This window comes from Dermacentor andersoni, chromosome 6 (genome assembly GCF_023375885.2).
Source record: "Dermacentor andersoni chromosome 6, qqDerAnde1_hic_scaffold, whole genome shotgun sequence".
Classification (NCBI taxonomy): Eukaryota; Metazoa; Arthropoda; class Arachnida; order Ixodida; family Ixodidae; genus Dermacentor; species Dermacentor andersoni.
The window spans coordinates 51360001-51370685 of NC_092819.1; the positions used below are offsets into that span (position 1 = coordinate 51360001).

At 48.5% G+C, this 10685-nt stretch overlaps 1 long non-coding RNA gene across 1 annotated transcript in view; it reads left to right on the forward strand.

Moving 5' to 3' along the window:
- The window catches only part of LOC129382401 (uncharacterized), an 11173-nt gene extending 3420 nt beyond the window's left edge, over window positions 1–7753 (forward strand). Inside the window, exon 3 of the long non-coding RNA XR_008610465.1 lies at window positions 7185–7753. This is a non-coding gene — a long non-coding RNA (uncharacterized lncRNA). The remainder of the gene's footprint in view (window positions 1–7184) is intronic.
- Window positions 7754–10685: the final 2932 nt, after the last annotated feature.

A 10685-nucleotide genomic window follows, 5' to 3' on the forward strand; every position in this document is an offset into this window, starting at 1 on the left:
ACCCACTGCATATTACTTCCAAGATTGGGCACGCGGTGCCGCCCTCAGCCGCACCATGCTCCGTAGCAACGGCAGTTCAAGAAGTAAAGATCCGCGTACACCTAGCCCTCCCTCATCCTTTGCGCGCACGACACTTAGCAAGCAGGAAGATGGTGCCCGTCCAGGGCGTCGAATCCCGGTCACGGTGGCCGAATTTTGGTTTGGGGCGGAGGGGATACGAAAGGCCCCGCGTACTTAGATTTAGGTACACATTAAAGAACACCAGATGGTCTAAGTTTCCAGAGTCCCCGCTACGGTGTGCCTCATAATCAGATCGTGGTTTGGCATGTAAAACCTCAACATTTTATTAAATTAATTGTGGATGAGGCGTGAACTGCAGCGGGATACTTTTTCTCGCTTCCTTGAGAACACTTGTCGCCATCTAGCGGCGTCGCCGCGAAGCCTGCACATGGCCTCCGTAATCCATGCCGCACTGGTGTGTGCGAACGCTGAGAAATGCGTAACGCGGCAACTGGGCCCCTCACTCGCGCTTCTTTCTGGACGCACTGCGCCATCTAGTGGCACTGCCGAGAAGTCTGTGCGTTGCCTCAGAGACGAGAAGCGCGGCGAGCCGGTCCCTGTGAACACGGAGAATTAGTGTCTCGCACGCCCAGTGCCGCATACTCGGCGATACAAGTTGGAAATACGTTGATTGAAAAGCGGCGCAAACCTTAGCGCATTCATGGCACAGCTCGCTAAAGAGTTGACGTGAAAGCCGTTCAGTGAAAAGCGGCACATACGCGGTGCGTTTTTGGCAGAACCTGCTAATGCGTCGGGTTGCTGTCCTTGAGGAAACCTTGTGTCGTGAGGTTCGATTCCACTCCGCATCGGATGAACGTATGGAATATTTTTCGGCGATGGACGGCGGCTGATTCCCAATGGCACGTACCTAGTTGGCATGAAAACAGGTTCCTTGAACACCAGCACAGACCGAATGGTACATACCCAGTGCTCCAAGTCGATGTCAAAAAATTCACCGACGATTACTGCACTCAATAACGCGAAATTTTGAACGCAGCTCTATACGTTTTTTTATTTTGTCGTTTCGCGAGATATTGGCTAGAGCGGAAATCTCTCATGCGGCAAGTTGCAAACGAAGTGAAGTGGGGCGCGACTGCCTCACTAATCGGGAGATCACGAGAGGCAGCGCGTGGGTGATGCGCGGGCGCGATTCAGAGCAGCCGCCGCAGACAGACCTCCACTCATGCAGCGCCTTGTTTACATACAGACGACGCGCCCTGCTCTGGCGCGTTCTCGTAGCCATTGTCGACGCAAAGCCCGTCTTGCATGGCGCTAGGCTTTTCTTATCACGCTTTCGCCATGCCGTCCTCCTCCGCCTTCCGCCTCATGGTTCTGCTGCGCCTTCCTCCTCGCGCTCTCTTCGCTATCGCCGTCTTTCATTTCCCACTGCTCTCCGCGTTCGCCTTTATCCTTCACTGTGATAGTTCGCTCGGTTACGAGGGACAACGCCGATCGTTCGCCTAAGAGCGGCGCTCTCAAGGTTTCGTTGAACAGCGGTACCAACACAGCTCCGCTTCAAAGGCGACCCATGTCGGCGTGCAAGAAGTTCGTTGAAGAGCTGCACGTGTGTACACGCTGCCTCATACTCAGTTTCCCAAGTTGGTCCGACGGTTGGCCTCGAACCCTGTTACGTCATCACGACAGCCCGACTCGATCAGAGAGTATCCAGTGACCCAGGTATGTGGGATAGCGCTTACATACATACATACATACATACATACATACATACATACATACATACATACATACATACATACATACATACATACATACATACATACATACATACATACATACATACATACATACATACATCGTTAGCTACAGGAAGAAGAGAGAAGGAGGAAATAACTTTATTGCGTGTGGCATAAAAATCATAAGGGAAAGGCAGGGAGGTAACCAGGCTGAGCCCGGTAGGCTATCCTGCAACGGGGAGGGGGGAAAGGGGATTGAAATAGGAGAAGGAAGAAATAAGTTCACAGCTTGCCTCAGGAAAATGCGTGGTGTACCTAGGAATCCTAACGCATTACAATAACGTAGACCACTAGATGCATTAACAACAGTTACAAGCACTCGAATCGTGCCGCGCTATGAACACCTGTATCAAAAGCACGCCCTATAGTATTTTGGACAGTCTCCCGATTGTCACATGGAGGAGCTGACACAACTCTTAGCATGCGCAAATATACACTAGCATCCAAACTTGCACCCAAACTTACTAGCGAAAACAGTACTCGGCCGACTCACGAAGACGTTCAAGAAAAGGAGGTATACTCTGGAGAGCAGACGAACAGGGTAGTGCATTTAGAGACTTTCTGATAACTGAAAGAATGTCCGCCTTCTCAGTCTGCGTCATTTAATTAAAGCCAAAAGAAATCAACTAATGCCATTCAGAGACATACCATACGATTAATGTCCACGAAGGAATCGCGGATAATTCCAGTACGTTCTTGCTTATCAGGGCATTACCATGCTCACTGATAAAGAACGTCCTTCGAGGAGCTTTCAGACTGTCACACATGTGAATCTGCCGGTGTGCTCTTTGTTAAGATGCTCCTCTGAAGTGCGGAGTTGTAGGAGAAATTACAATACGGGGACGTTCTTCTTTAGACGCGACAAAAGAAGCGAGGCGTGCAAGCTTTGTCGATAGTACATACGATGGAGAAGCGTGGAGGATGAATGGTCTCTTTCTTTCTTTCGTTTGTTTCTCTCTATCTTTCCTTTTTTTTCTTTCTTACATGGGACTAGCCGGGTGGCGCGGGGTCTCCCCTGCGTCTTCTCTGGACCGAAATGAAGTTACTTCACTCACTCACTCTTAGTTTTTGTGTAGTAATGTAAGTGTAGTTTAGTGCGGGGAATATAGGTGCTGGTAATGTAGTCGCTACTGACAGGGATGCGCCAAGTGACGCCCCCTAACCATTCAAGCTGGACCCCTTGACCTAATCTCGCAGTGTGCTTGAGCTTCTAAGTGCGTTAACCTGTGGTGTTCTGTTTACGTCGTCGCGATTATGGCACATTTAGTCGCTGCTTTATTCGCACATTTATTCACACTGCATTGATAGTTTCATTGTACTAATTTTAAAAGCAATCGTTTATTTTCTGAACACGTGCTGTTAAGGAGACGTGATGACGATATGCACGTTGACGATTAACTTTGATATTAACTTTAACTTTAACTTTAAGATTTCAGGATAAGTACCACGGGATAGTTATCGCCATAAAAACGAAGAATCCGTATTTGTGTAGTGAAGAGAGTACGATCGTAACGAGCGAATGGCGAAATACGCTCGAATCAAATCAATTTGACTTGAAATTCCATATCAACAGTTACAGATGTCTACGGCGCAGGCTGAATGAAGACTCGATCTAATGCGAACTGCCACTCCTATGGCTTCTAACGTGCAGAAGCAACGAGATAATACAGATAAATGGACAGACAAACAGTTAAACGGAAAAGAACAACGGAGCAACGAACTCAAGCACCTTCATCAGTAGCCTAGCAAGTAATGAATATACCGGTTTGATGTCTCACGTAGCCGTCGCCTTACGCTGTTGTTGTTCCTCGATGTCTTCGGCGTCGAATTAAGACCGCGCCGACCGCGTAGTGCCCCTGGATTGGTGTTGATTTTAAGAGTGTGCGTGAGAGCCGAAAAAAAAAAAAAAACGCAAGTGGTCGAAATAAAGCGGAAGAAGAAGCAGTAAAGGTCAGGGTGCGCAGTCTGGCGACGATTGATGTTGATCTTAAGGATCCGTGTTTGTTTACGTTGAGCAAATGAAGGTTTCGTATCCGATGGCCGAGCGAGAGACCAGGAAACACTCCCGAGGATGAGGCTGCGCCGGATATAGTTTTTGTATTTACTTTTAACTTGCTCTGGGCTAGAAAGTTCCTGCCCATCGTTTTATTATAACAAGCCACGTTCGTGTCAAATAATTAACAATTTATTTGCTTATTTAGTTGTTTATTTACTTATTACCTGCGCGCGCTTTTCTACCTAGTGGGTCCGATTCGATAAGAAACGTTTTTTTCTTCGTTTTTTTTTAATACGTCTTTATTTCTGCGTTTGGTGGGAAACGTTTAGTGGGACGGTCTTCAGGAAGCATGCCAGAAGACAAGTGGGAAAAACGTCGGCATACATTAGGGCGCTTGACGCATTGGGCGTGACGTTTAGCTATATTTTTTATGGTGTGTTTGTGGAACCTCAGCAGCGAATTATCCAGAAAGTGTCCCAAACGCTGCTTGCGGCCGCTTAGATGTACCCTGATCTTTTTTGGTATCGTCTTTTTCGTTTTCTTTTTCTCGATCGAAGGTCGATGCAGAGTGACTTACGCTGCAAGCCTTCTTTTCCTTCTCATTTTTTTTTTTGTCTTCCCGTAAGCTGGCGTGTCTGCCTCGAAAGTTGCTCATTTACGCACACTTCGGCTGCGCTCTTCGCTGTAGGTTTGTGTTAGAACGCAGCCGTTAAGAAACAAATACAAATTAGCCGCGCGTCTGCGCGAATGCATATTCCAGCGGTGAGTAATTAGGCCGTAACGGAGCGTTCATTTCCATTTTTAGTGTCTTACTTATTTTTGCGTTATCATGTATTCCTTAGTTTTTATTTTTTACCGCATAAGATAGAGAACCGGAGTTGACGAGGTACTCCTTACCCCAACCTCTCTGCATCTACCACACCATAATAGAACAGGAGCATCAATTGAGGCCGCAAGGATATATTATGTTAGGGCCGCCTTAACATATGCCGACCATTCGTTGTGCTTACGTTTAAAATGGTAGGTTCGTAGGGAACCGGGTAATGTTTGCTGTTTGGTCTTGGGGGACGAATGTGTATAAGACACGAGGTAAACTGACACGTGTCTTTAAGTACCTAATTCTTCCTGCAGGCGGAGCCTCAGTGAATATACGTGTAGTGCTCATGGCCTGCTGCTTTGCGAAACGGGAAATCACACAAGATATTGTAACTGAGGACAGTGGCACAATAAGTGATCAATGTTCTCCTCGCATCCGCAAACATAACATGCAGGACTATCAGTCATTCCACTGAGGAAATTAGACGATCGTCCTCTGACTGAACAGACAGTACTAGAGCACCGTCCCCACCGATCACCGGCTCAGAAGGCAGTGAAGGTACTTTTGTGCTTTCTGAGACCGTCTGGTTTGCACGAGTGGCTTTGACTCAATGACTGTCCGTGCACGTCACTATACCATCTCTCTCTCCCTTCCTCTCTCTGTTTCCTTTGTCCCTTCCCCCAGCGTAGGGTAGCCAACCAGACTCTTGACTGGTTAACAACACTGTCTTCCCGTAGCTTCAGGAAGTATTCAGGAACTTCCCGTAAACTTGATCAGCTACGACGCGAGGCCCCCATAACGTTTGCTTCGAGAAAAAGGCGGATCGCCTTGTTCGCTCGCGGTATGTCGGGGAGTCTCGCTTTGTTCGTAGAAGTGGGAACGGTGGCAGAGGAGGCAGCGTCGTCGCATCTGCACTGAGCGCAAACAGATGAGTCAGCCGTTGCAATGCGATAGCTGTACGATTCGGTGAGTGCTACACTGCGACCAACAGTTGACACGGCAGCGTTTGCGTCATGTCGTGGGAGATCGTAGTGAGGGATGGTGGCTTCACAAGCGACAGTTGTCATGATCGACCAACAGGATTTCCCGCGCGAGATGGTGGAGCTTTTTCCTTTTTTTTTTTTTTTTGCAGCATCGGAGACACATCGGATAGCGCATTGTGCGAGACGGTTCTTTATCCGCTTTTTTTAACAAGATTGTCCGCGAAACATACCCGCGCACACATGCTACTTTTTCGTAGTTTTGGAGGAGCGGATAAAGACTTCATTTTGGGGGGGGCATCTGCGAATAGATTTGTCATCGCGTAGTCACCATAAACTGTAACGCAGGGGTGACACAGGTACGTGAACAGTTCAATCAGCACAAGTCGCCAATTCAATGTGTCACTGCAAAGAGTACTAGAACAAAGTGATAACCAGACTTTGCAGCATGTGTGAAGGAAATTGGCAGGCGCAGAAGGCTGTTCATAAAACTAGCAACTAGCAAAAGTAAAAGAAGAAATATGATATACTGTCCCTGATACACGGTAAACCCGTACCTTGAAACATGACATAAAGAAACATGCTATACAAAGAAGCAGGATGAAAGATACAAATTTCGCGTTCCCATTGGGTCTTATTGTGAACCGAGCCATCGATTACGGCAGCTATATGTTTCTCCGTGTATAAAGACGTTAAATAACTTGCGCATTTGCTACGCCTACTGATGGTTTCCGGATTTCGTTTTCCTTTTTTTCGCGGTAATCCGGGTTCGTTGATGAAGTGAATCCCCTCCGAAGGCCAGAACACCGTTCGTCTGGCGCCCGTGCTGCCTAATTTATTGCTTCCCAAAAATTGCCTATTGCTTCCCAGAATGACTTCCTCCTTGATTTATATCCAAAGTTCGCGATATATCCTTTTCCGCAAATTGACTCTTTGCGAATTCGCCAGATATGCTCGGAGTAAAGGAGGGTGCGGGTGAGAGGGTAAGGCGAGGAGGAAGCAGCGGCTCACGAGAGGCCACCAGAAAGAAACCTGGGGAGGAGGGGAGGGGGCAGAAATAAGTGACTGGCTGTTTTTCGACATTAGAAAGGAAGTGAAAAAGAGAAGAAAACGGAACGTGATGATCTCTAACCCACAACTCAGCCTCTGAGAAAAATAGGGTTAAACAAAAAGAAAACGGGTGGGCAAGTGGCCGCGTGAACTCTAATGCGGAGAAGAGTGAGCGGCACAGCACGGAGGTCGCGGGGTCGATACCCGGCTGCTGCGACCCGCATTCTGATGGGGGCGGTACTCGAAAACGCCCCGAAGCGCTCCAATACGGCCTCCCTCGTAACACACTGTGCAACTCAGGAATTTTAATTATGATTTATTAAAAAACATCTGCGCAACCAAGGAGGTTTTTTTTTTTTTTTTGTAACCATCGTTCGAAGCGAACAGAAGCCGCCGAAAGAATAACAGAAGCTGACTGTCTGTTCTTCGAAATCGAACTTGTAGAATTAGCTATGAATTGGGGTAGGATTTGTGATCATCATTATCATCATAATCATCATAATCATAATCTTTTACGTTCACTGCAGGACGAAGGCCTCTCCCTGCGATCTCCAATTGCCGATGTCCTGCGCCCGCAGCTGCTGGAGACTGAAGGCCGTTGGTTGATCGAATGAGTCATTTAGGGGGGGTGAGTGGCCGAATACTGCGCCAGGGAGGCTGATTGCTGTTCTAGTGGGGTGGATCAGCATCATAATATTCAATAAACGAAAACGGAAGTGGTTCAATGAATAAAGCACCTATTGAACTAAGGGCGGTATTATCGAGTCACTAAAAGAAAGGACAAATTAACGTCGGTGGGAGACTGCATTCGGGACTCCTGACGGGCTACACGAATTTAAAGTCTCTCGCATTCGGCCTCTGTGTCGCTCCCGCCACATTTCATCAAATTATGGACGCTATACTCGCTAACTGGACGACGTAGTTGTGTCTTCGAGCACATTCGACGAACATCTGGCATGGCTGAAAAGCGTTCTATCCGCGAGGGAAATCTAGCTATTAGGTCTGAGAAATGTCACTTTGGTTTCCAGCACTCAAGTTCCTCGGACACGTGGTCAGCCCCCAGGACGTTCAGCCAGAGCCTGAGTAGCTGGCTGCCGTCACCGAGTTTCCTAGTCGTAAAGAAAAAAAAAAGGCTGTTCAGAGGCTTAACGGCCTCTGCGCCTGCTATCACAGTTTCGTTGAAGGAGTCTCAAAAAATCTCTGTACGTCTGACGAGACTAACACGCCATGATGTGCTCTTCGGACGGACGGAAGAGCGATAAAGTCCTTCACAGAATTATTCAAACGACTTCAAACCGCTCCGATGCTCGCGCATTTTGACGACGCTGGTGAAACTGAAATTCACACGAACCCCAGCAGCGTTGGGCTCAGAGTCATTCTTGTTCGATGGCAAGACGGTGCGGTAATCGCTTACGTGGACCGTATTCTCACAAAGTCAGAAGCTAACTGCTCGCCCACTGAAAAGGAGTGTTTAGCAGTTACAGCTTGGGCCAAAAGTAACTTTCTACCCTACCTGTATGTCCAGCCATTTCGAGCGGTCAGCGACCACTACTCGCTTTGTTGGCTTAATAAATTTCAGGGATCCATTAGGCCACCTCGCGCTCGTTGGATCGTCCGCCTTCAGGAGTATGACACAAATGTCGTCTACTGATCTGGGCAAAAGCACAGCGACGCTGACATCCTGTCACGTGTCCCGATTCCATTGACATCATCATATTTGCCTTTTCTTGTCGTTCACGCGGCGCGGACGGCTGAGCTACAACATGCGGACACAGAACTACTTCCGCTTATCCGGTGTGTTCAAGGAGCTGAGGTTGTTATCCCACGCCCGCTGTTACGAGGACACATCGTGCTGCCTGCGGAGCAGCGTACTCTTCAAGAAAGAATATGAAAACAGCCAGGAAACGTTCCTTCTCCTCGTCCCTATATGCGGCACTGCGCGAGGAAGATTTGCAGGCATGTCGGGACGACCCCTGTGCTGGGAACTTAGGCTTCACCAGTACACTAGTGCGCGTACACCAGAAATACTACTGACCACGGTTATTTTCATATGTTCAGCGCTATAGTATACGCGAAAACCTGCCGTGACTCGATCAGAGGCGTAGACTGTACCGCCTGTCTAGCCCGCCGGTCTCCTCCAACCTCTGGATCCACATGCGGCGCCTTAAAACAAGCGGGGATAGCTCTCCTAGGTCCACTCCCTACATCATCTTCAAAAAACAAATGAATAATCGTCTCAACCGACTAATTAAGCCGAGACCAAAGCTGTACCCCGAAGAACCGGTGCTGAAGTCGTCAAGTGTTTCGTCCATGACATTGTACTGCGTCATTACTGATGGCGGCGCAGCATTTACTGCTGGTTTAATACAAGAAGTAGTCACGTTGATGCACAGCAACCATCGGAGGACCATGGCTTATCACCTCCTGATTGACAGAGCGCCTAAACAGAACACTGCCGATATGCTTTCGATGTGCGTTGGTGTAGAGCACAAGACACGGGGAGGAAATTTTGCCATACGTGACGTCTGCCCATAATACAGCTATGCAGAAGACCGCCAGGCTTACTCCGTTTGAACTCGTCTATGGGCGTCGCGCGACATCACGTTTAGACGCCATGCTCCCAGTAGACGACGGCACCACGAGAAGCAACAGCATACAAGCGACTTCATACAGAAGCTGACGAAGCTTGTCAGCTTATTCGGAACTGCATCCGAAACCAGCAGAGTATACCGACGCCCGTCGTATAACCAGTGCCGACGGGATGTCGAGTATAACCCGGACGACTACGTGTGAGTGCGGACCTCTGTCCACCACAACGTGGGCTCTCGGATAAAGTAGTGCGACGATAATTCGGCCCACACGAGGTTGTGCGCCGCCTTAGCGACGTGAATCACGAGGTCGTGCCCCAAAGTGTCGATCCTCGCTTGAGCTGACGACGTCCCCGTCGCGAAGTCGTCGGTGTAGTGCGGATGAAGCCGTACACTACGCTCGCGAGTGGAGTGCACCATTCAAGCCCTTCGCCGCTCTGCGCTGTGTTGCGGTTATTCTTTGCTTTCAGTGACCACCTTTGTCATCAGACATGACCTACCGCTTTTTGAACTTCATCTTCACCATCTGCACCAGTCGACCGGGATGGTCTCTCTTTTTTGGGGGGAGGGGGGTAAATGGCGCAACATAGGCTGGTACCTACAGCCGACAGTCACTTGAACGAGAACGACGAAGTGCGTGTAGTGGTGCGCGCTCTCCGAAATTCGGCCGTTATTAAGAAAAGAGCGTTTTGCCAAGGTCTCGCTTGTCTACTTCGTGATAATGTTGAGAAATTTGCCATCTTGTCAGCTCGGATTGGCTGGCAGGGCCGCTAGGCCCTCTCTTATTGGCTTAGAACGCCGACATGGCGGAATTAAAGAGGGTGCATGCGCAATAGCCCTCCTATTTTCTTTTTTTTATATTCTGAACAGATTCTCGCCTCATCAGGTGGATTGCTTGAATAAAGGAACGTTACGTGCACGACACACCGCCATGTAAAGTTTAGTTAATCAACAAACCTTTGCCTACAACTTTGATCATTTTTGCTTCATGTGTCGCAGTTGCGGAATTGAAACGGGAAGACAACGTTTTTGAGACGGCGTCCGTTCCTGAAGTATTCTAAGAAATGCGTTCGCATTGTTTTCAGGCCTGTCTATAGGACTGGAAATATCGATGGAACGCCTACGCGTTTCCCGGCAAATTTTGTGGAAGGATGTCTTGAAATAGTGTGCTTATGTCTCGATCGCTGCTTCACATTTCCCTGGCATCAACCCCGGTCGTCCGGCTGTGTATGGTATATACCCCTCGCTCAGTCTTGGTCAGTGCCCATCTCTGGCATCTGGAAACACTACGGCGAACAGCTTTGCGATCCCAGTTTTCTGACTGACGGGAGCGAAGAGCATTGTAGCTTTCACAATGCTGCGAGGTTTTAGCAGCGTTAGGGTTTTTCTTATTTGCGGATAGCTATGTACGTAGCATGGAGAACACCGTATTAAAGAGTA